The sequence below is a fragment of the Panthera tigris genome, chromosome D3, assembly GCF_018350195.1.
Source record: "Panthera tigris isolate Pti1 chromosome D3, P.tigris_Pti1_mat1.1, whole genome shotgun sequence".
Lineage (NCBI taxonomy): Eukaryota > Metazoa > Chordata > Mammalia > Carnivora > Felidae > Panthera > Panthera tigris.
In genome coordinates this window covers 91,783,574-91,809,960 of record NC_056671.1, presented here as the reverse complement: position 1 = coordinate 91,809,960, position 26,387 = coordinate 91,783,574, and the positions used below count along the sequence as shown (strand labels likewise).

The window sequence follows — 26,387 nt, the reverse complement described above, 5'->3', positions numbered from 1 at the left end:
TTGACAAAGCTGGTTGGCAGCTCGGGGTTGAAGGCCTTTGGCACCCGGCCCGAAGCCTATGGGGACTGAAAGGAAACCCAGGGACTCCCACACTGTTGCTGAAATCCTGAGTCCCTGCCCCTCCCCGTCCTTCCCAGCCGGCGGTCCCTCCCCGTCCTGTCCACGGACTCGAGAGGCGCGTGGTCATTTCAGGGGAGCAGCAGGGCAGAGGGAGTGTGCTACAATCCATGACTCTTTTGTCAAACACTTCAAGTAATTCCGAGCGGAATGTCAAAGAGTAACTGATGTAGAAAATGCGGGGGTTCGGAGCCAACGGCCAAGAAAAATTTGTGAGACGTCTTCGGTGCAAAAAGGTGGTTTTATTAAATCACAGGGACAGGATCCGTGGGCAGAAACAGCTGTGCTGGGGTTGTGTCCACTGACTGATTATACACCTTCAGGTTGGGAGGGGGTTAGGGACAGCTTAAGTCTCTAAGGAATTTGAAAACAAGGTTTCCAGGACCTCGAGGGGGCTAGACGCTGTTGGGAAAAGGTCATTTACCACTGTCTAGTAAAACCTCAGGCAAGAGACCTTTCAGATACATATCAGGGGGCCAGGAGCTTAGAGTGATTGTCAACATATACCTTGAGGGGGGTTGAGAAAAAGGAATTTTTCAAAGGGATCTCTGTGTGTTTGAAGTCGACTCCCAGGACCCTGGGGGGTCAGGGCAATGTTAAGCTAAGATTGACATTTGCCATTAGCAAAGAGTCAACTGAGGCAGCTGAGGGCCCAGAGGAAGGTCACCCTGCCTGCTTCAAGGACTGGCCAACGGGCTGAAGGTCGTAAGGAAATTTAATCCGTTCTTTTGCCTTTGTTTCCCACATCAGTAACCAATTCTGCTACTGCGTTGACCGCGCTTGTTTGTTTTCTGGACCTTCTGCTACATTATTTGCAGGTGGCGAAGTTCACAGATGAGATGGAAATTTGGTCTGGAAGGCTGAGATAGAGCTGAGGAGCCCTGGTAAACGGTGAGTGTCTGGCTTTCCCAGCCTCACATCCCCAGTGATGGGAGGCTAGATATGTACCGAAATGGTCCTAGTTCTCCCAAAGGTACACAGGCCCAGGACAAACATTTCTTGCATCAAATCCTCGGGTCAGAAGAACAATTGTCTCCTTAACCTTTGTATTTAACACATGGCCTCTTGCCACAGGCATGATCTCAGGTACCTTAACATGCTCAGGAAACTTAGAATGTAAGTGTTACTATTCCCGTTTTACAAAATGAGGAAACAGAGACTCAGAGGACCTTGCTTAAAAACTCAGCCAGAACTTCGGGGAGTCAGGATTTGAACCAGGATCTTCTGACCCCGAGTGTTAGAATGGCTTCGCTTCGGTTTCGTCTTGGCTAAAGGCCTGTAATTCTGCAAAACCCTAATAACGAGGCTTGGGATTCAATAAACAGAATTATCAGTAAATTCTGTCCATCTGCTGGGAAAAAGAAAACAGGCTTTAAAGACCTGACATATGAGCTGGTTTTATGAAAAAATGCAAGATATTTCAGGAGTCAGCTTCCTTCCTCCACCAGGCTTTAGGTAACTGAAGAAGCACGTGATCCAAGAAGAGAAAGGGGAACCAAAAGAAGGCATTTAGGGCCACTTGAAACCATGATGTGCATAGGAATCAACTGAAAGGCTGTTAAACTTTTAGATTCGGGGGCCCCACCCCGCAGACTTGGCCCAAGTTGACCCAGGGCAGGACTGGAGGTTTCCCAAGCACTGCTAAGCATTTGTTCATTTGGAAAGCACGTTTCAAATGTTCAGGATGATGTGGTCTGGAATGACGTGGTAAGACGTCACCCATGTGTTTCCAAGGCTCTTACCGCTGACATTCAGCCTCAAAATTAGGGAGAATCTCGGGGGAGCAGATTTCAAACTAAGAATTCGTTCAGGAAACGTAGTGTAAAAAGCATGATTTGGGGTACCGTCGTGCTCCCTTATCCGCAGTTTCGCTTTCCGCAGCCTAACGTGGTCCCAAAGCCGATGATCCTGACTTATCGTCAGAAGGTGGTGGTAGCCTACTGCTATGTCACACGCCCGGGTCATTCACCCGCGTCACCTCCTCACGTAGGCATTTCATCATCTCACGTCACCACGGGAAGAAGAGTGTGTGTGGCACAATACAGGATTTTGAGAGAGAACACATTCACCTAACTTTTATCACAGTGTATTGTTATTATTGTCCTATTTTACCATTAAGCCTTGTAGTTAATCTCTTACTGGGCCTAACTTAGAAACTAAACCTTATGGTAACTATTATGTACAGGGGAAAAACACAGTCTACTTAGGGTTCAGTACTATCTGCAGGTTCAGGGGTCCACTGGGGGACTGGGAACGTACCTCCCCCACATTAAGGAAGACCACGGTACCGGAAAATAGCTTAGCGGTTTGGTCAAACGATACTCACTTTTTTTTTTTTTTAAGATTCTATTTTTTTTTAAGTACTCTCTACCCTAACTGAGGCTCGAACTCACAACCCCAAGATCAAGAATCACAGGTTTCACTGACTCAGCCAGCCAGGTGCTCCCCAACTAGAGTTATTTTTAATCAGTGAGGAGTCTCAAATTGAAAAGAGAGAGGGAGAAAGCGAATGCGGCATGCGAATATCAGAGATGCTCATCCAAAGCAAAGCCGTGTTCCGATCAACGTCGGACCTGGCTGCACAGTGTTAATTGGGGATGGAAGTCACTTAATAACCAAGGCAGCGTCTCACCGTGGATCCCATGGCAACAAAGCCATGCCTGGCAACCGGACTTGACTTCCTTGGTGATAAATGAATCAAATAGGGTTTATTCCTGTGGCCAGTTCAGTAGAGGAAGTCACATTGCCTTAGTGAATGAGCGAGAATTACACCCCCAGTCAGCTCCCACAGGAACACACTGACAGGAGTGTGCGGTCCGCGGCGGGAGTCAGAAACAGGAAGTGATCCCTCCAGAGTCAGTGCTTCTGGGATGATGTGCTGGCCAGAACGTGTCCATCACTGGTACCTGTGGGAAGGTCACCCCATTCGTATTCCTCGTTCTCTGAAGCCTATTTTTTTTTATTTTAGGATAAAATAATTTATTTTTTAATATGAAATTTATTGTCAAATTGGTTTCCACACAACACCCAGGGCTCATCCCAACAGGTGCCCTCCTCGACGCCCATCGCCCACCTCCCCTCCCTCCACCCCCGTCAGTTTATTCTCAGTTTTTAAGAGTCTCTTATGGTTTGGCTTCTTCCCTCTCTAACTTTTTTTTTTCCTTCCCCTCCCCCATGGTCTTCTGTTAAGTTTCTCAGGATCCACAAAAGAGTGAAAACATATTTTAAACGCCTAAATTGTTCAAATGCCTTAACCCCTAAGCGAAGAAATAAGAAGAAAAAATAGATTAGATGCAGACTTTTTATTTTAAGGGAACACATTGCTTTTTCTCTAAGGTCACCTGAGAATTCGTTCAAAGTTTTCTTTTACTTAATGTAAACTTGTACATATTCGTTCTCTATGGAGCAAAAAGCTGTCTTATTTAATCTCTTCTGGGTAGGATACTTACCTAGCGGGCTTTTGATACAAGTCACAGGAGCAAAATTCCTTGGAGATCCTCAGGGGTTTTTAAGGGTGAAAGGAGATCCTCAGACCAAAATGTTTGAGAACGATTGGTCTCGAGGATCACCTAATTTCACTGCGTTTGGCTTCCTGACGGAAAGAGCGAGGCACAGTGTTAACATCAATTCAAATCCCATCCTGAAACATTGTCTGGCATTGAAGCGGTAGGTTTACCCCCCTCAAGTACTGGAATATAAAATTGCTCTATGGGGCGCCTGGGTGGCGCAGTCGGTTGGGTGTCCACTTCAGCCAGGTCACGATCTCGCGGTCCGTGGGTTCGAGCCCCGCGTCGGGCTCTGGGCCGACGGCTCGGAGCCTGGAGCCTGTTTCCGATTCTGTGTCTCCCTCTCTCTCTGCCCCTCCCCCGTTCATGCTCTGTCTCTCTCTGTCCCAAAAATAAATAAATGTTGAAAAAACAAATTAAAAAACAAAATTGCTCTATCGACGTATCGGTACTCATCTTGGAATCCTCTTAATTGTGCAGGAACATTTAACAGCTCAACAAATTTCTCAGCGTTTACTTGTGTCCGTATCACAGGCCCGTGGCTAGTGAACTAAGGCTCTGCCTTTTAGCCTCAGAGCTAAACTAGCTTACCAGAATATTCCCTGCATCATTAATATCTTCCTATGTTTAAGTTCCTTCCATTTTAAATAAGGAAATGAAAAGAACCAGATGTACCTCCTTATAAAAGATGCTGTAAGCATTTGCTTCGTCACCCGCGATGACCTACCATCAAATTGCGTGTTACCTGATTCCAGCCTGACGGTGGTTCAGTTTCACGTGACTCTACAGAGGAAACATCGGATGGGCATCTGGGGGTCGCCACAGCAGACTTGGGGGATCGTGATAGTTGTGGTTCATTATTTCAGTAATAGCTTATTAGCGTTACTCCGTAGCGAGTTATTTACAGACAGACTTGTGTAAGCCTCAGGAAGGTTCACAAGGCAGCTGCCGCTATTAACCCCATGGCACAGATGGGGGGACTCCGTGGACAGGCTGAGTGTGGCTCGCTGATTTTCCCGTGGTGCAAACCTTGCTTTGAATGCAGCCGTCAGCTGTCTAAGCCCTAAACCATAGTATCGTCCTGCTAGTAAGATAATAGTGATGTAATAAATACTCTTATAATAGATAAGTTGAGTTTTGTTTTGTTTTTTCTTCCCAGAAGAGGTTCACATTGTCTGGAAGGGAGAGAAATAAATAACAGTAAAAACTGGAAAATACTATTATCGCGTTTCCCGAATAGATTTAATAAACCTTTTCCGAATGTGTCGTTCAGCTAATGATCTTGTTAAAACGGTACGGAGGGACGGCGAGCCACGTGACGGCTTCCACCTGGGTGACCAGACAGGGCCTCCCGAGAGGGTGGTGGGTGAGCCACGTCTTCATTCTTGAGAGGGGTTTCCCTCCGGAAAGAAATGTGGGGGTTCTGAGGAGTCAGGAGGAAGGGGAGCCCCAGGAAAGGGTTGGAGGCAGCTCGGGTCTCTGGCGGTAGAAGTTCTGAAACAGAGTCAGCAACAGCGCGTGGGCACCCGTCAGAGGACACGGACGGGAAGGTTGGGGGGGGGCGCTGTGGCGGACGGTGAAGATCACGGGGCCAAGGACGACCTTGACCTCCTCTCAGGAAGGAGCCAGCAAGGGACACCCTCAGGGACATGCCGTCTGCCGCGGGAGGGCAGGCGTGCGGAGAGCACTGGGAAGGGAGAGGACGGTGAAGGGTGTGGAGGTCCTGGCTGACCTTGGACGAGCAGGGTGAGGATCCGTGGGGGTTTGGATCACCTGCTGCCGTCCTTTCGCTTGCTCGGTTTTCCCTCCCAAGGGTGGGGACTGACCCCAGGTTCCAGACGGTGTGCGCGAGGGCAGGCACACCAGCAGGGTGCCCGCTGTCTTTCTAAAGAAAGGAGACTTGGCTCCTTCGGTCATCCCTCTTCTGAACGAGGTTTCCTTTCTTGCCACCTTTTCTTGCCACTCCAGAGATCAGGACTCACCGAAGGTTTCCTTCTGCGTCTCCGCTGAGCCAGGACTCTCTCACCGGGGCTCCAACCCTGGGGACGGTCCGCTCTGTCTGGAGTGCAGCTTCAGGACTCCAGAAAAGGGCCACTGGGAGGGTGCATCCGGGGGACTGCTAGAAACGCCAAACCTCGAACCTTCTGCCGACCTACGGAATGGGAATCTGCAGTTCAGCACACCCCAGGCTGTCCATGAACACAACCACGGATTACTTTTGTAAATAAAGTACAGTATATTATCAAAACCCACAGGACAATCTACCAGGATTTCTTTTTTTTTTTTTTTCCATTGTCCAGATACTTCCCAATTTCCCACGACAAATCCGAAACTGATTGTTATTTTTTAAGGCATTTTTCTTGGTGAGCATGGTAATGCGGGGTCTCTCCATCTGGGCCCCCACCTCCCGGGCACGCTCCAGCACCTGCCGCTCGGCCAGATTTAAACTTAAGCCCACACATCGTATTGTCCGTTTTTGCTGCTTCTATGGTTCCCTAGATTGAGTCGCAGCAAGCTGATCATCAAATGACCTCCCCAGTGTGGCACCGACTCATTTTCCTTCCCTGTATCTTACCCTTATGCTTCATGCTGTTGGGCCGTGTGGGGCCATCTGCCCTCTGGAAATGCAGTGGTCATTTCTCTCTGCGTTAACTTCCTAAAGCTCTTTTGACAGCTGGTTTACCCTCCGCCATGCTCTCTAGTCAACACCCCACCCCCCCGCCCCGTTCCTTGAAAAGCATGCTGATCATTCTGTCCATTCATTGACTGTCCCAAGACCCAGGGATCTTTACTTCCCGAATTTGGACCCCGCTTTTGATTTTCCTCGCACACTGTCTCAATAAGTTCAAGTCATTTAAACATCAAGCTGTTCATAAGTTTATCAATGGAAAGGTGGTCTTAAAAGCATAGGTCAAAAAGCGCTGACACCCCAGTAGGCGAACTTCAAGCACCCGCTGAATGAGACAACAGCCCCCAGTGGATGGAAGTCTCAGAATCATCCACGGCTTCAGGTGTCGATGGGTTTCTTTCACCCCCGCCACCCAAACCGTGCTCTCCACAGCGGCCTTCCTTCCTGAAATCCGTTCCGGCAGGGTCCCCTACGCGCATCTTGAGAGCAGAGATCACAACACATTTTTTTTCTTTACCCTACAATATCGGGGATTTTGTCTGGCACAGAGTAGGGCCAAATACGAGACTGTGGGTTGATTGAAAAGCTTGTACTATGTGACAAACGGGGACCAGCGATGGCTTCTGTTTGACCAAGTGTCATTCTGCTCTCTGTGAGAGGTTTCCATGCATAGTTATCAGTGCCTTCTGTGGAGACCCATCTTTAGTTAGGCCTGTCTGGAACCTGGCAGGGTGACAGAATGCGCATTTAAACACTTGATAAATACTTTTAATTAGGATGGTGGAGGGTCCACCGCTGTCAGGGTTAATGGCTGAGAAAATAGCGTCTAATACAATTATCCCTACTTTCCTCTTTTGTGATGGAAAATAACTAGGGTCCAAAGGTTTAGGGCGGCTAACATTAACCTTTTAGAAAATTCAAAAAAGGCACTGACTTCACGGGTTGCTATGACTCAGCTTGGTTAACGGAACTGAGAGTTCTTTCAGAAAAAAATGCTCCATAAAAAAGCATGTGGGATGTTCCCGTGACCACTGTAAGCCCCCAAGTACTTAATTTCTTCACAAAGAGGAAGAAAGCCATCATTTTGAGCTTACTCAGATCTTTTTGTCCATACCAATTTCATGATGTGGCCAATCTTCGAAATGAAAGATGCAGTGATATCCTACTAAGTTCACTGCAAGGGCAGTCGCTATGGATGGCTTCTGGGGGCCACAGTTTCCGACTCAGAAACTTGGTTTGCTTTTCTCTCACAACGAAGTGGGCAGCAGACTCTCAGCTGCTAGGGGCTGAAACAGAATTAATGATTTAATGGCCATATGTGTCTGCTCCTCTCAATAAGCTTCTTCCTCTAGATGACATAGCCGGCTTAACAATGTGGGTCACTTGAGAGAGCTATGGCTGTCTGTTGCCAGGGAAACCAGGCGCAAATGAACACACTTGCGTCTCCTCTCTTAGTGGTGGTTAGCAGCCGGCTTCTTGGACGAGGGTTCATAACAGGATAAATGGAAGACTTCGGGAGGTCCGCACACGTATGCGATATGACAAGCGATGCCTCATTGGGAAACCTCTGGGGATCTGTTATCTTGAATCAACTTGTAAATAATTCTGAAGTATGGGGTGCCTGGGTGGCTCAGTCGGTTGAGCATCCGACTTCGGCTCAGGTCGTGATCTCACGGTTTGTGGGTTCGAGCCCCGCGTCGGGCTCTGGGCTGACAGCTCAGAGCCCGGAGCCTGCTTCGGATTCTGCATCTCCCTCTCTCTCTCTCGGCCCCACCTCTGCTCATGCTCTGCCTCTCAAAGATAAAGAAACATAATAAAAAAATTTTTTTAATAAATAATTCTGAAGTGTGTTGACACCTTTGAAAAACAAGTTTAGTCGGCCCACAAGGGACCCATGCTGGTTTTAACACGGAGCAGATCTGTCTTCTCTGTGCAAGGGCACACTGTGTAGCGGAAAGGGGGGCTCGGAGTCCCCGAGGTGTGGGATCCCGTCCGTAGCTGCAGAGGTCACTTGCCGTAGGGTCCTCACGATGCGTGTAATTCATTCTCGGCAATTTGACTTCCTCGATGACACCATAAAGTACACACGGAAGGGGACCTAGTCTGGCTGGATAAACAGCCGGACGTAAAAGTGTGTGAAGCCACTGTGAGTCAAGCACACGTGTTCTTAAATCTGTCCACGAGGGCAGCGCGTGCACGGGGGACGCTGTCGCCGCTTCTGCAGGTGGCGGACGGGAAGGTGCTGTCCTCCGATGCAGAACCGGGAAAAGTGAGGACGCCCCAGCTCCCTCAAGGCAGACTTCTCCTGGTTTTCGTTCAACAAGCAATGGAAGCCCTGCCCTCTTGAAGAATAATTTCAGGGGGCACACGCGCTTTACTCTGCAAGTAGCCGTATAAACGGAGGGAAACTCGATGTCCGGTTGGGCGAAGGTGATGGTTTTCGTGAGGAGTCAGCCCTCCGGGAGCATCGGCAGTGCTGGACCTGAACCTCGGCTGCCCTGAGTCCGAGATGCCTCCAGCAGGTGGGAAAGGATGAGCACATTCTAGCAACCCAGAGTCAGTGCAGGCAACCCACGAGGAAACGAGAGGAAATGCCAGAAAGAAACCAGGATACGTGAAGGGGCGAAGAGGCTCTGTGCTTTTATGGTGGCTGCTCACAGTGGGCGGCTTCCTGGGAAGAGGGGCGTGTTCGTACCCGCGCCAGCGTTGGAAATGAGTGGAGAGGACCCAGAAGCAGCAGTGGTAACAAAAGGGGAAGTTGAGCAAAGCCCTTCACGAGCCGGGCCTGGGGGACTGTTCACCACTGAGGAGGGGGAGCCCCCCTCCCCAGCCCCCACCCCATCCCGGGAAACCAGACTCGGACTCCTCGTGCTGAGCAAATCACTAGAAGATGCATCTGATTCCGGTCCTGGCAGAGGCCACAGCCACTATCATCAGGCTTCTTAAGATTTTCTTTCATTGACTCGTGTTAACGGAACAAAACTTTATTCGAAACATTAAAATCTGTTCTACCAAAGGGGCCTCGATTTGTTTTGTACGGAAGCTTCCTATAACCCGTAGCATCATCGTGGTAACGACTCTGCGCGAAATGTGCATCCGTTTCGGACACGGCCGTGAAAGTAGCAAATGTTTTTCAAGCACCTTCTGTGTGTTGAGGACGGAAATAGATGGTTTTACCCCATTCAGTCCTCACCAGAAAACTGCACAGACATTATAATGGCTCTTGGCAGGTGATTTTCTCAATGCTCCTACATTCTAAAATGTCATTTTACTCTAAGAACCGCCCTGTGGGATGTATCACATGATGCGGGGAGAAGGCTGCAGAAAGGAGAAGCAGCCATAGCACGTTGCTGCCTGTCTGACTTTGAAGCTCTGAGAGATTTTCCAATATACGTTCGGCTATCACCGTGTTATCACTCAAGTCACAGGCTACGGAAGGAGAGAAGGCAATGGCCTGAAAGCACGATGAATTTTTGTTTAATCGAATCTAACGGTTACGGCAACGGAAACAAAAGTAAAAATACAATGTTTAGTTGAAACTTACAGATCATACATAACTAGACTAGCTCATTATTATTTCTGTTTGGAGCCAAAACAATTAGTTCAGGAAAAAACGTGTCAGCCGTGGTTCTGGAAAATTCATGCGTGGCGTATTCTTTTTTTTTTAATTTTTTTTCTTAACGATTATTTACTTTTGAGACAGAGAGAGATAGAGCATGAATGGGGTGGGTCAGAGAGAGAGGGAGACACAGAATCTGAAATAGGCTCCAGGCTCTGACCTGTCAGCCCAGAGCCCGACGCGGGGCTCGAACCCACGAACTGCGAGATTGTGACCTGAGCTGAAGTCGGACGCTTAGCCAACTGAGCCACCCAGGCTCCCCAGTGCATGGCATATTCTGATGATGGACTGTTTACAAGACGATGGGAGATTGAGCCTAAGTGCTGTGCATATGTGAGTGTGTGTGTGTGTGTGTGCCCCAGTGTGGGAGTGTGTGAGCACAGAGCTGTGTGCAGTTGGGTGTGTGAAAGACAGGACAGATGAGACTGGAAGGAAGGGACCCTGCCCCTTATTAAATTCTAACGTCTGCAAATCCCCAGGCGTGAAACATTGAGTTTACTGAGAGTCTTCTCTCAACCACATAGACATCTAACAGAGGGTCTTTAAAAAGGGACGTTATCCCTTTTTAATTTAACAGTTAAGATCACCGCTGAGCCCAGGGAGGGGGGCAGGCACAAGCCACCCCGTGTCCTTAAGGTATTCATCTCACCTCCAAAACACAGAGAACGCTTCTCTGCTGGCGTGGAAACGACCTGTGTGTGGTTTGCAATGCTCTGCGTAGTCCTGGAGGAGTCTCCAGAAAACACAGCCCCTAGTACGTTAGGAAGGGCTGATTAGGTCAAGGGTTTGTCGTGCAGACCCCAGGAAAGAAGGTGAGCAACGTGGCTGTGGTGTTTAAGTTCCCAAACCTCCGAGAAGAGACAGTGGGTGAGGTTCCCTTGAACGATTTTGCTGTAAAAGAGTGGTTGATTTTTTAGGACAAAGCGTGGATAGAACAAAAGGCTTGAGAGCAACGTAACGGACAGAAGACTCTGGTCTAACCTTCTCTGGAAGTCAGTGCTGTAGAGAGACGTGGGCTTCATGCCCCTGGGCTCACGTTACCTTTCAGGGGTTTTGTCTTTTTCATTTGTACGCTTGGTACAATCTGACTTAATCTTAAAGGATACTGAGCCAGACGTGATCATGATGCTGTGGGGAGCAAAGGCTAAAAGAAAAGTATATAAAATCAAATTTCCTTATCACCTGCAGCCCACTGACAAATACTTGAGGCTGGGAGTAGAGCATTCCTCCAGAACTCCCGGTCTTAATGGTAATGCTTTGCTAGAGGGAAAAACAGCCTTGGCTGGGTGATAACCAGGCCTCCAGGACCACCTGAGTCTTTAGGGTAGGAAAGTCTTTCTGGAAACTTCCCTTCGTATTCACCCCCGCCCCCCAACTCAGTGTATAAAATCAACTGCCTTTCACAACTCCAGTGCAACTGTTTCTGCCCACAGGTCCTGTCCCTGTGCTATAAAAAAAACAAACAAAAAAAAATACCTTTTTACGCAGAAAACATCTCACGTTTTCTTTCTTGGATTCTTTCTTGGCTGCGAGCCCCAGCACCTCGAACAACATCACTGACGACGGAGGCACAGCTTGTACACGTAGCTAGAGTGGAGTCTGGAGTGTCGTGATGTAGAGCTGAAACCAGTGACATTCTCCAATACTGGACCATACAATTTTATTTTTATTTTTTTTTAATTTTTTTAACGTTTTATTTATTTTTGAGACTGAGAGAGACAGAGCATGAACGGGGGAGGGTCAGCGAAAGACAGACACAGAATCTGAAACAGGCTCCAGGCTCCGAGCTGTCAGCACAGAGCCCGACGCGGGGCTCGAACTCACGGACCACGAGATCATGACCTGAGCTGAAGTCGGCTGCTTAACCGACTGAGCCACCCAGGCGCCCCAAGGACCATACAATTTTACCAAAAAAAAAAAAAAAAATAGAGGTGCCAACAAGCATTCATGCTACTATTTACCACTAGAAATGGAGCTTAAAATGAATGAAGATTAATGAGACACTATTAACAAGCAGGCATTGGCATTATTCCTGACTACCTGTCTTTGTTTCCTTTCCGAAACGGGGCAGAGTCCTCTGAAATGTCCCCATTCACTGTGGCCGCGGCCAACAAGGGAAGCTTTCAGCGGTGCTTAAGCACTTATTCCAAAAGAGCAGTTTGTCATGAACACGACCGTATGAAGCCACCTTCGTCCAAACATCCCACACCCAAGTGATTATGTCCCGGAGACGAAAGGCTGCTAGAAAAGAAGGCATTTTCGAGTGAAAATGACCAGTACCCTAACTGCAGAATAAAGGGACAGAGTGAAGGCAACGTGATTAGGGTGATCTATGAATTTCTCTCCCCGTGAAAAAATAAAAGTAGTGAGCCCTTTGGATGAAGGTGCTTCTAAGTGCTAACCTCTGTGACGTTTTGTCGCTTGGTTTACCAAACTGCAACAGATGCGTGTGAGGAGGAGTGCGCCTTCTCGGCCCCGCCGGTTGGGGTTGGAGGAAATCTGGGACCTTGCACGCACGCAATCCCGGACAACAAGCAGACTCATTTTGAAGATATTGAAATTGTGTCCAGTGGCCGAATCCCTTGAGCTACCACTTTCTGAGGCTTTAACACACAGCGTGTTCCTCAGCAAAAGGAGGCCAGGACTGTGGAGGTGAAAGCAGATCTGGGCGTTGACGTCCCTACAGCAGGCCAGTGAAGGGTCCCAACAGCAGAGGCCACTGGGGGCTCCCACAAATGGAAGAGGAAGTGCCAGCTGTCGTTTGCAAGTCTCTTCTGGGACATAGTGTATTGCATAATGCACGTGTGTATGGTAGAACTATGTTGAAAGCACGCACGTGCACACACGCGCACACACACACACACACACACACCCTACGGCATCTTTAGGCAGCTGCTTGGTGCACCTCCATTGGCTCGTTTCCTGGTTAATGAGCTCCCTCCGCCTGCCTATCCACTCTGCTCCTTTAGCAGCCAATGCACTGGAAGCTCCTTCCTTAAGAGATCACTGGGCATCACTCCAGCCTGCACTGACCACTCCCTTCTCAAACTCCCATTACATGGATTGGCTCTCCACTTTCATGGCAACTAGAGAGCCCCGAGTTTCGAGAAAGTACAAGGCTCTCCTTGGATTCATCTGCGAGAACTGATAGGGTAGCCTCCTGGGTCACAGGGCACACAAGGGGAAAAGGAGGCCACGCGTCCCTCATGTCGGTGGCCTCCTGCTCACTTGGACATTAAGCATTTACTCCATTTCAGTATGTAATTCGTGTGCACAAGCTGTTTCTTCTCCAATGAGATTTTTACAAAATCGTGAGGATCGACGTAGAGAGAAGCATTTTTCTTACACATTCTCTCGATGTCAAATTGATACTAGACTATGGTGGATGTTCAGCAAATATCTGCCAAAGCGAATTGACTTGACCACACAAAGGCCCATCAGAATGGTTTGGTAGCATAGAAGAGAGAGCTATGTTGTGCCGTAAAATGTCCTCACGTGGAATAGCAGTGTGCTCAATGTTTGTTTGGGATGGAAATTTCCTTTTCTTCACAGATAATGGCATTGCTGGACCAAGTGGATTCACAGTCACGGACTGAACCAGAGCCTTGTGGAAACCTACTGAGTGGAAGTCTCTGTCTCAACACTGCAGATTTATCTTACTTTTAAAAAACGTTCATTTATTTATTTTGAGAGAGAGAGCATGTGCGTGAACTAGGGAGAGGAGCAGAGGAAAGGGGGGAGGGAGGGAGAGAGAGAGAGAGAGAGAGAGAAGGGTCTTAAGCAGGCTCCATACTCATCATGGAGCCCAACATGGGGGTTAATCCCACCACCCTGGGGTTGTGACCTGAACCGAAATCAAGAGCCAGATGCTCAACCGACTGAGCCACCCAGGTGCCTTAATACTGCAGATTTAAAATAAATCAATAGGGACACCTGGGTGGCTCAGTGGATTAAGTGTCTGGCTTCAGCTCAGGTCACGATCTCATGGTGCTGACAGCTCAGAGCCAGGATCCTGCTTCTGATTCTGTGTCTTCCCCTCTCTCTGCCCCTCCCCTGCTCATCCTCTGTCTCTCTCTCCCTCAAAAATAAATAAAACCACTATAAAATCAATCAATCAATCAATCAATCAATATGGTCCAAAGTAGGGGGCGCCTGGATGGCTCAGTCGGTTTAGCGGCCAACTTCAGCTCAGGTCATGATCTGTGCTGACAGCTCAGAGCCTGGAACCTGCTTCGGATTCTGTGTCTCCCTCTCTCTCTCTCTGCCCCTGCCACACTCACACTCGTTCTCTCTTCTCTCTCTCTCTCTGTCTCTCAAAAATAAATAAACATTTAAAAAAATTTTTTAAACTGAACGTGGTCCCAACTAAAGATGTGCACAAATGCACGCGATATGGGAGAAGCAAGAGAGCGTAAATGTACAGAACTCCGCTTCACAGATAAACCACAGGAATCTGCGTTCAGAGTCCTCAGGAAACAAAACACGGATATTGCTAGAAGCCTTTCAGGTCTGACTGCATTTCCTGGGTTACCAGTGATATACCCAGAATGAAGGCGTGGCGTCTAGACCAGCAGCACGGCCCTCCCGGAGGACCTCGGTGGACACACAGACCACGGGGCCCTCTCCCGGATGCACGGACACCCCGTGGGGCAAGTGCGCTGACATGTGCCCAACAGGAGCCGCACTTCGATTCTAAGCCTCAGACTAAACGCCCTTCGGTGGCGCTGACCTCACAATAATGGAGACACGATGAAGGGAGAAAACGGACTCGCTCCCGACATAACGTCAAGGGACACGGGAACATGTGTTGTGTAACAAGAGTGAGTCAGGCCATCTTCGATCAAGTATGTTCAAAAACAAGATGCCGTCTTTGTGGTGCTAATGGAACTCGATTGCCTGGATGAGTCCCCGTTCCCACTTCTAGGAAATGTAATCTTGTCTTTTCAACGCGTCCTGGTCGATGGTCTCTTTCCAGTAAGCGTTGGCTCACATGCACGTGACCATGAGGTCGCTATTCAGTTCAGAGCTTTGTGGCTCCCAGCCTGCCCTCCCCCGCTCTGGGTCAGGAATCTGACCCCCGAGCAGAGTTCTAATCCCAGCAGCCACAGAGCGTTGAAGGCCGGCCTAAGAGTCCACTCCTGGGAGCGGAAACACGGGAGGGGCTGTCCTAGGCTATGCTCCTGCACACAGCTGGCTCTCTCTTCTGCAGGAACGGGGTGTCCGGTGACGACACGGGGGGTGTTCCCCTCCCCTCCACTCCCAACGGGCACTCTGTCCCAGCCCTGGCCCTGGACAGCCCGCAACGGGACGTCCGGGCCCACCCTGTCCCCACGGACACAGGGCTGCTCCGCTCCGCCCTCCCGACTCGGGTACGTCCCAGCTGGGCCTCAGCAGGGCCGTGGTCTCCCGGTTGTGCCCTTTGCAAGCGTAGTCTGGACAGAGCAGAGACCTCACATTGAGACCCGTCCTCCACTTGGCAGGACCTTTGCACGGCTGTCTCACGCGCTCGGACCCAGGCGCGGGTGGGGAGGAAGCTGGCTCCGTGGTTGTTCAAAAACCCACTTCCTGTTTTCCTCCCTCCAAACTGGGAGCTACTCTCCCTTCCCACTGGAGCCACGGAGCCCGGCAGCTTTCGCCTCATCAACACCACAGGTGGAGAGAGGCTACGCTAAATTTGCCTTGAACTTAGCCGACTGCGGACTAAATTCCGCATCTTTGTTCTCAGCAATAAATGTCTCTTCCGTGATCCCCGGGCCCCATGCACCCTTGTCGTTGGGGAACTGGAGACACAAGGAAATTAGGCTCCTCCGGGATTTGTCAGCACCTCGGTCGGCCTCATTCGGAGGTGGCCGCTGGGATCAGAACTCTGCTCAGCGGTCAGACTCCCAGAGCCACCCCCTTCCTAGCTGTGCCCCCTTGGATGTGTTACTTAACCTCTCTGTGCTTTGGCTTCTCTGTTAGATAGAGCTTACCAAGTTCTTTTGAGATTAAATGGGCTTGTTCACATAAAGGAGATAAAACAGTTTCTCCTTCACAGTGTGAATATTTAATATGTAATTATATGATTATTTGCGGGGGGGATAGGATGAGAAGTAACAAAATGGCTTCCAACCTGCGTGAGAACAGGAAACAGAATAAAAGCACAAAACCACAGAATCACACAGTGTTACAAGTCCAGGACTACGTCAATGCAGTTGCTGACGTGGCGAAGGGAGGAGCATTAAAAGGACAGCTGTACAAACGTCACGAGAGAATTCCACGGTCCCCTTTGGGCGGATGCCGTTGATTCAACCAGAAGTCACTTGGGTTGAAACAATGAAGCGTCCCAACTGCTCCTTGTGGATTCTCTGAGAAGAACCTGGCCCTTGTCGTACGAGATGCCAGCCTAGTGACAAAATAGAACTGAAATGTCGAAGCACAACATGGATTCTGTAAATATGGCAAATGTGTGTGTGCCGAGATGTTATGTCATCCTTAACGGAAATAGAAACACTTCGGCTAAGGTCAATCAGCCCACCTGGGATTATGACTGATTGTCCTGCATTAAGAAAAAAGAAAATCTAGAATTGCTGTTAGAAACTGACCAGCTTCATTGTGTAATTTAGGAAGTCCCCAAACTTCACTCTTTGAGCAAAGGAAGGAGGCACAGGATTTAGAGCAGCCGGGGACAGCCACTCTCGCATTTTGTCCGCTGGCCCTGAATCACCTGACCAGTCTGTGCTTCAGTACCTTCATCCAGAAGATGGGTGACAACAGCTCCCACGACTTGGGGATGCTGTAAAAACTGGGTACAATTCACTTGAAATTCTGTACTAATCTGAAGGGTCAATGTGATTACATGTGGCTTCATACAATAAACCAAGTGAATTCAAACTTCATTAGCAGAGGAGTAATTTTAAACATAGACGTTCCTTCTTAAAAAGTGCATTTAGGGGCGTCTGGGTGGCTCAGTTTGTTGAGCGTCCAACTTCAGCTCAGGTCATGATCTTGTGGTTCACGAGTTCGAGCTCCACGTCGGGCTCTCTGTTGACAGCTCAGAGCCCAAAGCCTGCTTCAGGTTCTGTGTCTCCCTCTCTCTCTGCCCCTCCCCTGCTCGCACTCTGTCTCTGTCTCTCAAAAATAAACATAAAAAAAAATTTTAAGTGCCCTCTAAAAGCAAATAAGTATTCAGAAAATTATGATTTTAAAGTAACAATTTACAGCCTTCGATTTCTTCCCGAATATTGCTATCAGCCCCCAATACACTAATTAACCATTCATTTGAATGATCTGTCCATTCTCATTTTATTTATTTTTTTAATTTTTTTAACATTTATTTGTTATTGAGAGAGAGAGAGAGAGACAGAGCATCAGCAGAGGAGGAGCAGAGAGCGAGGGAGACACAGAATCCGAAGCAGGCTCCAGGCTCAGAGCCGTCAACACAGAGCCCGACGCGGGGCTCGGACTCAGGAACCTCGAGATCGAGATCATGACCTGAGCCGAAGCTGGACGCACAACCGATTGAGCCACCCAGGCGCCCCTGTCCATTCTCATTTTAGATGAGGCCTTCTCTCAAGACTCAAAATGTTGTAAAATTTTAGTGATTTAACGTTTACGCTCATGTCAGGGCCTGCTAATCTGAAGAGAAGCCTCTCACAGCCCGACTGGAAGTGACACCCAGGAAGCAGGAGTGCGGGGAGGGGTACAGTTTATTTTTTCAAGGCTCACTCACTTAACACGGGACAAAGCTATTTGTATCTAAATGTACTTAATTGGCACAAAATCAGGAGCCAAAGAAATGTAGAATTTGTCAACCTTTAAAATTAGTATATAGCTTCAAACCATGTTGTTACATAAGCTATATGAGATTTGAGTGCTTATTTTGATTAGATTCCTTTCCTGTTTCATTTTCTGAGGAGGACAACACAAATAGTTTTGTTTACTTCCGTAAAACATTGCCTTAATTAAAGTAACCAAAATATAATAATATAAAGCCTATAGAGAAAAAGTTGCAAACATGATTTTCCCCTTAAAGAGATTCAAATAATTCACTTTGAGTGTAGACCTGGTGATGTAAGTTAGTTGTTAGAAAACAAGGGTGTGGATTCACTGAGGGGAAACTAGAAAGTAAGGAAAACCGATGACATTCTGGGAGAGTCCTTGGATGGGCTCCCCACGGGAGCAGTGCCCTTCAGTCCCTGGTTACTTGTTTTCAAGGCACAGGTTCACTAACAGCTTTGTTTTTCCTATAAAGACAATGACAAAGATGGGGGTGGGGGGGGGGGGACCTATGCTGTAGACATTTAAATGAGGTGGGCATCTTTTCTTTAAGGTTATGGGGAAAAGGGATTTGGTAACTACAATCTCGTGCCCAGCTAACAGATTACTCAGGACAAATAAAGTCAGTTTCAGGCAAGTGTGATCCTAGATCATTTTCCTTCTCCACTTGGAAAAAAAAATGTAGTACATACTCAAGATCCCTCCAAAAACCCAAGTAAGGAGACATGAGATCCAAGATAGAGATCTTAAACAGAAAAATGCTTTGAAAAGCAACCAAACCGAAAAAGAAAGAAAAACAAACAAAACAGAAAAATTTGGATTACAGAGGAGTGATTATTTCAAACGAAAACTTTCAAACAATAAAATAATAGTTTTTAAAAGGTGATCTTATTCACATTTAGTTTCTCAATTATAGGGAAAAGTAACTAGAAAATGATGGGGAAATGCCCAACCATTTTTATAAGAAGACTATGGTCCATAGATAAATAAAATAGCATAAAATGTTATAATCTGGGACAACTGATGGAGGGTTAGGGACGGAGAAGAAAAAGATCTACTTGGTTTTGATGCTTTAAATAGCCCAGCGTGACACTAATTTGCTGAGATTTAATTGCATACTTTTCTCCGAGGTTCTCATGACATAACTTGGTTCAATAGTAGAACATTTCTACATATTCATAAGTGTTTATGCTATTATCAATTTTATACTTTAGAATTTATAATCAAGCACAAAATTACTAAAAACTTAACATCTTAAGATATTGATAACTTTTTCAAAGGATATGAATGGCAGAAGTTATGTAAGAGCAGGTGGGGGGGTGGGCGGCGAGCAGAGCAGGTGAAGAAAAAGGTAGAAGGGAGGCCAATGTCTTCATGTCACTTCCTGGATGTTGAGAGACACTGGCTGCTTTTGAAAGAGTCAGAAATACAGATAAATGCTTAAAGCTGTAAGCCGATGCTGACCTAAATGCCCTCCCTTCCTCACCTTGTAGGCCATTATATAAGATCTGAAGCCAAGAAATAAAGTGTGTAAATACCCAGTTTCAATCACAGTGGTACCTTAGCAGACGACCTAAAAACAAGCATGGAGATAGTTTCATCTGAGAGGTGATTGGGTTGAAGACCAGAGTATTTTATTTTCTATTAATATCATCCTGCAATTTGGGGTTATTCAAGCCACATTTATGTATGACAGGCCCACAGTCCCTTCGCTAAGCTGCCTGGGGGGTGGATAGGTTTCAGAATTGGATGTTTTTCACGTTACCTAACATCCCCGTAGGGTCTGGGGTAGCTTCCCTACACGTGGGATGCAGGTGGTATGTAGCCTCACATTAGTTCAGGACAGGTTTTTGACTGTAAAAGATTTACAAAACTGTCATTTCCCAGAGCCTCGTGGGTTTTGTCACTGGGCCCAGGGCACTCCTCTCCAAGGTGGAATCGTCGTGAGACATACCTCGTGTGCCTTATCCCCGACTGTCGTTTCCCCTTTTGCCTCAAGTGCACGCTGCGGCAAAGTAAAGCTGACCAAAGGCATCTTCTCTTTTGAAATAACAAAACACATGTATTCATGCAGCGATGACTGCAGTGATGAAATGCTGGAGAAGACGTTGAAAGCACATTTGGTCTAAAGCGTGATAAAGTCTCCGTTTGGATTTTGATGGAAGCGTTGCCATTAGTTTGGCCGGAAACACAGTCCAGCGGGGGCCCTACTCTGATGTGCAACACAGGCAGCCAGGAAGGCGTGTCCTGTGCGACTTACCTATCTTTCCACACTGCTTTTTGTCATAATTAATTTCCTTTGTGTTTTTTTCTGCTAAGGATTATAATTTTTAGTTCCGGAAGGGCAAGAGAAGCTCGCGCTCCAGGTGAACAAAATCATGGGCTGTAATGGGAGGAGGCATCACTCAGTCCTCAACCAGGGGATTCAGTCTGTACATTTACATTTTTGGTAAAAACCGGAGAACAGGATACGCACCACGTAGACTAAAGTAACACAGTCGTTACAGCACTAGGTCAGCGATGCGAGGTCAGCGAGGACGACGACCACGGCTCGACTCAAAGGTATTGAATCAGCGAGTGGTGTTTGGGAACTCAACGGGAACGAGGCGGTGTCACAGGACAGCCCAACGGGGAGCACGAGGCGGGACGTGACGTGGGCGCTCACACTGACTGTGAAGGAGACCGCAGCCCTGGATGCTGGTGAGAGAACAAACAGACTTAACGTGTATTTAAATCTTAGCGCTTGATTTGAGTTGTTTAAAAAGGGCAAAGTTTGAGATTGTTGGTGTCGAGATGTCTCGTCCGACATTATGACCTCATCATAAATCAGACCTGAAACTGGTCCGTCACCATAGCAGCCGCATCCCTGAAGCCTCATGGAAGTTTTGTCTGGCTGTGAGAAGCCAACCTTGAAGATGGGGTGAGGAGGGTCCACCGGGCTGCTGGCCCGTCTGGGCTTTTAGGACACGGAGGAGAGTCGGCTCTGGAGACCAGGCTGTCACTGACTCCTTGGGTCCCTCCTGCATCTAGGGTCCTCTTCTTGAAGGTTGTGGTGACCACTGTCCCAGGGAAAGAAAGGGGGACAAACAGCCTGCATGAACTATCCCATGGGCACGTGGCCGGGAATGTCTGGAAGGGGGTTGAGGTCAAGAGGTCTTCCTTTTGAAAGGAAGAGGGAAAGGGAAGATTTAAAATGGATTAGAATGGATCGTGGCCAGATTGTGGGGCACCATGCAGGACAGGATGAGGATTCCGGAAATTATTCTATAAGGAACAAATATTGGCGACTGGTGCAGGTCATGAGAGCAGAGCTTAGCAAAATGAATGGGATCACAACGTGTAAACCGTAGGAGCAGAATCAAAGCACCGCAGACAGAAATAATAGGTTTATTAGTCTAAGTTTGACGGGACTGAGGGTCAGACTAGATAAGGCAACTAGAAAATACATAACAGCGAATGTGGAATAAACTTCCCAGTAACCCCGCGATGGCGTCCCAGTGACCCACTGTGAACGAAGGGGAAATCCCAGGTGGCTTCCAGAGTCCGTAGGCTTCAAGACAGAGCCTTGACAATGGCAGGTTTGATGACGAAACTCCGTCTGGATTTTCAGTGTGAGGGTAGAATGGTATGTTCGGCAGGACGGTGAGAGGCCAGGGAGCAGAGTCTGGGCAGAGGTAGATCCAGGATCCAGGTGTGGATTGTGGGGAGCAGAAGAGCTGGTATCGTCACCAAAAAAGGAGGGTTGCAGAGAGGCTCAGCAGGCAGGTTAGCGAGCGGGAGAGGAAAGGGGAGGGACCCATGCGGAGAGAGAAGACGCCAGAGGAGGAAAGGGTTGCTGGAACCTTGTGGGAGCACATAACTGGAGAAGGAGAACCTCAAGGCCACAGAGCCGGGGGCCGCAAGTCTCCCAGGGAAGGACGATGAGCTAAACATGACCAGGGCGGACCGTCGTCACCACCACCAAGAGGAAATCCATCACCTGCAAGGACAGGGTGAAGAGTTAACTCTTCATATTTCGGTATATTTTCACATGCTTCTTTGGTAAGACCGAATACAGTATTAAGGCTTTATTTCAAATAATTCCTCTAGCAGGGCATGTCCTCTCGAACATGTTGGAAAATAAAAATATCTAAGATTGTTATGAAAGCAGATTCAATTTCCATTGTGCCCCTCAAATTATCAGACACCCCCCGCGCGGCCCCATCCCCACCAGACAGACCTTCTAGAACAAAACTTTGTACCTACAATAAAATCCCGATTGATGTAATCAGGGAAGGTGTTGATAAAAGAAAGATAAAGAGCGGGGAAAAAGTTCTCAGAGATTTTGAGTCTATATCTTATATCACAATTTTAAACCACAGAAAAAAGGCAAAAAAAAAAAAGGGAGGTACTCTAAAGCTGTGAGGCCAGAAATCAAATATATCCTAGTTCAATTCTCTACCAAAGGAAGGAAGGAGGGAAGGAAGGAAAGGAGGGAGGGAGGGCGGAAGAAAGAAAGAAGAAAGGAAGGAAGGAACTCATTTCACTCACAAGTAAATAAAAGAAAAACGTCCCAATCAATTGTCATACAAAATTATAAGAAAAATAATGAGGGACAACATAATGTCTCCATACGTAGTAAAAGCATGCCAGAAAGACTTTCCCACAAAACAGCTGTACCAAAAGGGAAAACACAGACCAGTCTTACTCAGGAGCTATCAACACAAAATCTGAAATAAAATATTAACAACCACAGTGTTATAACGAATGAAAAAGAATTACCCCATGAGGAAGGAAGTTTGTTCCAGAAATAGGAGTGGCTCAGTATGAGAACGCCTACTGACAAAATTCGTCATATTAGTAAAGGTAAAGAAAAGTCAGGTGACATTCACAGATACATAAAAGACATTTGACAAAATTCGTCGCTCATTCATATTAAAAATACTCAGTGATTAGACATTGAGACTATTCTTTCTTGATGTGCATTAGCCCAAAGACAGGCTCTGCCTTAACAGGAAAGGACTTGAGGTTTCTGTGCACGTTAGGGACAAGGCATTAAAAAAGGAAAAGTGATCAGAGACATAGCAATTAGGAAGGAAGAAATAGACTCACTTGACTCCCTGCTGGAAACACCATAACTAAAATAAATTAGTGCACGAGCAGATTTTAAAATCAACATAAAGAGGGTGGCTCGGTCTGTTGGGTGTCTAACTCTTGATTTTGGCTCAGGTCATGATCCCAGGGTCACGGGATCCAGTGCCATGTTGGGCTCTGTGCTGAGTGTGAAGCCTGCTTGAAATTCTCTCTGTCTCCCTCTGCCCCTCTCCCCCTTCCTTTTTTTTAAAATTTTTGTAATGTTTATTTATTTCAGAGAGAGAAAGAGCACGATTGGGGAAGGGGCAGAGAGAGAGGGAGACACAGAACCCAAGCAGGGTCCAGGCTCTGAGCTGTCAGCACAGAGCCCAGCGCGGGGCCCGAACTCACGAGCCGAAGTCGGCTGCTCAACCGACTGAGCCACCCAGGGGCCCCTGCCCCTCTACCCTTTTCTCTCTCTCTCTCTAAAATAAAATTAGATAAATAAATAAATACACAAAATCGATATAAAGAAATAGCCGTCATATACACAAACAGAACACAGGCTAGAAGATATAGTGAAAGAGACACCTGCATTCGTAACTGTAAAAAAAATTTTAAAACCAAAAGAAAATGCCTAATGTATTTAATAACAAAAATCCAAATACTTGTCTAATAAAAATTAGAATTTGAAATTTTAGAAATACCATTTCCAGAAGCACGGAGAAATGAAGTGCTGACATGTAAGGCTAAAAGAATGTGTGCTTAGACCTGTAGGTGGAAACCTGTAAGACTCTGATAAAAGAATCAAACCTGCAAATAAATGGGGAGCGATTCCCTGCTCACGAGCTGGAAGATCAATACGAAGGCGTCGGTTTTCTCATGTAGAATAATTCCGAATAAATTATGCACTCTTTGCTCCCTCGAGGAGGTGAAGTGTGATTCCCCACTTTGTAACTGGGGACTGCGCCAAATTCAGTCCCTCCGAAGAATCTAAAGTGGAAACGAGGGAAGGAGGGTGAATTTGCAGTGGGAAACCATGCGAAACGTGAATTCAATGAGGTATTTTGTTAGTGTTATCAGTGATGAGTCTTATCGCTATCGTGTCCCCCCGATTTCGTTATCGTGTGATAACTGATGGAAAACATGGTTACATGCAGGTTCCCATGTGGGGACTCAAATCTTCCCTAATATGAAAGTTTAAAATAATGCAACAATAGGGGGTTTCCTGGGTGGCTCAGTCAGGTAAGCGTCTGACTCTCGATTTCAGCTCAGGTCATGGTCTCACGGGGTCATAAGTTTGAGCCCCAAGTTGGGCTCCATGCTGACAGGGCAGAACCTGCTTGGGATTCTCTCTCTCCTTTCTTCTCTCTGCCCCTCCCCTGCTGGCACATTCTCTCTCTCTCTCTCTCTCTCTCTCTCAATAAATTTTAAAAAAATAATGCAATAGAAAATAGATACACAGATTGTATCTAGATGGAGCTCCATGTTAATATATATACGAATATATTTGTTACAATAATTAAATCATTCTCTAAAATTCAACAAATTTGTCTCATTTTTAAAAATTAAAACTCATACAACAGAATGAAAATGAGATAAAGGATAGTTAATAGGCTACGGATAGGAGTTGCTGATAGCATATTTTAATAAATAAATAGAATGTATAAAGAAAGCCATACAGATTACCACTCAGGAGACATAAGGCGATTAACATAGGCTCTTGGTTAGTGTCCCAAGTAACCAGAAAAAATCAGGTTTAACTGGAAATTTGTTAACCCGTGCAAACCACCTGTTGGCTGGACGTGGGGAAAGGGGAATTCTCTCTCCTGCTCCCAACGGAGGCTCTAGCTTTACGAGCCCCGAGGAGAGCTATTTTCCGACACTCCCTGCCTCACCCACAAGGAAAAGGGTTCCAGGCGTGAAGGAGGGCCACTGGGAGTCAGAGGTCAGCAGCCAAAGTTTGTGTGGTCCCCGCGTCCCGCAGGACCCTGACTGGCAGGCTGCCTGGGCTGCGCACTGGCTTGAACTGTTGTCATCCGGGTACCTGAGAGACAGCGATCAAGACAAGAGTACGTTCGGGATACACTCTTGCCTGCCTTCCACCATGGTCGATATCGATCACAAGAGTTTACAGGGCCGTGTAACTGCTGACTTATTTTGTCCCTCCATCACTCATAGTGACCGAGTGATGTCTTCTCTTCCTTGCGTGGCGGCTTGGAATGAAGATCAGGCAGGACTTTGGGGACCAGCACGGGTGTTACGCAATCACTGCTCGCTTCCAGCCCTTGTAAAACTTCCTCACAAGGCGGGTAGCCCAGGGCGCGGGCCACCCTTGTATCCTCCTTCTCCACACCTTTCCACAGTCGGGGTCTCCAGCCACGCTCCCACCAGCATCTGAAATCCCCACGGTGTGGCTTGAATAGTGTCCCCAAAGAGATATGGTCAAGTCTGAACGCTGATATCTGTGAATGTGACCTTATTTGGAAAGAGGGTCTTGGCAGTTTTGGTCACATTAAAATGAGGTCCCACCAGATACGGTTAGTGTCCTTATAAGGGGAAGGAAGCACAGCGAGACATAGCCGGGGAAGAAATCCACGGGACGGGGAGCAGAACTTGGAGAAATGAATGCACGAGACGAGTCAAGGATTTCCAGGAGCGGCCAGATGTTGGCAGAGGCAGGAAAGGACTTTTCCCCCCACTCCGTAGAGGGGACATGGTCTTACTGACCCCTGGATCAGGTTTCTGGCCTCCAGAGCTGTGAGACAATGAAGGCGGCTTGTTGCCAGGCTCCTGGAGTGTGGTGACTGGTCAACGGCAGCCACAGGGACACAGGCAGCCACTGACGGCCCTTTCTGTCCCAAACCATAGCCCCCAGAGCTACCTCTCTTCTAAAGAGCTACCTCTCTTCTTGGAGGTTCCGTAAGATGCCCACCCCTCTTCTTTTTTTTTTTTTTTTTTTTTTTTTTTTTTGGGACAGAGAGAGACAGAGCATGAACGGGGGAGGGGCAGAGAGAGAGGGAGGCACAGAATCGGAAACAGGCTCCGAGCCATCAGCCCAGAGCCCGACGCGGGGCTCGAACTCACGGACCGCGAGATCGTGACCTGGCTGAAGTCGGACGCTTAACCGACTGCGCCACCCAGGCGCCCCAGCCCACCCCTCTTCTTATTTTAACAACTGAGAAAGCTGTAAACAAACCCAACAAAGTCCCTATTTTTTTAATGTTTATTTTTGAGAGAGAGAGAGAGAGAGAGAGAGAGAGAAAATGTGAGAGGAGAAGGGGCAGAAAGAGAGAGGGAAACACAGAATCCGAAGCAGGCTCCAGGCTCTGAGCTGTCAGCACAGAGCCCGACGCGGGGCTCGAACCCACGAACCGCGAGATCATGACTCGAGCCGAAGTCGGATGCTTAACCGACTCAGCCACCCAGGCGCCCCTACAAAGTCCCTATTTTGGGGCATAATCGAGATTTCAGTGCACACCCGTCCTCTCATGTGCTCGGGCCTGAAACGTGTGTGGATAGAAGCAGGGGGCAGTGCCACTCATTCCATAACCAGCGAAGGCATGACAGGGACGGCCCTTTAAGAAGTAATGCATCAGTAATGTCCAGCTGCGGTGTAAACAGCCAGGAGACCCTTCCCGGGGAGCAAGGGGGAACCGCACGCAAGGACCACAGTGGGCGTCTCCGGAGGCCGTGGGGAAGGAAG

At 47.7% G+C, this 26,387-nt stretch overlaps 1 long non-coding RNA gene across 1 annotated transcript; it reads right to left on the bottom strand.

Annotated features, from left to right (window-relative positions):
• Positions 1-21,000: 21,000 nt before the first annotated feature.
• LOC122232733 lies at positions 21,001-23,597 on the bottom strand. Its single transcript, XR_006210119.1, has 2 exons — positions 23,495-23,597; positions 21,001-21,608 (listed from the first exon to the last, which is right to left on the bottom strand). It is a non-coding gene; the product is annotated as an uncharacterized LOC122232733 (long non-coding RNA).
• Between the last annotated feature and the right edge of the window lie 2,790 nt (positions 23,598-26,387).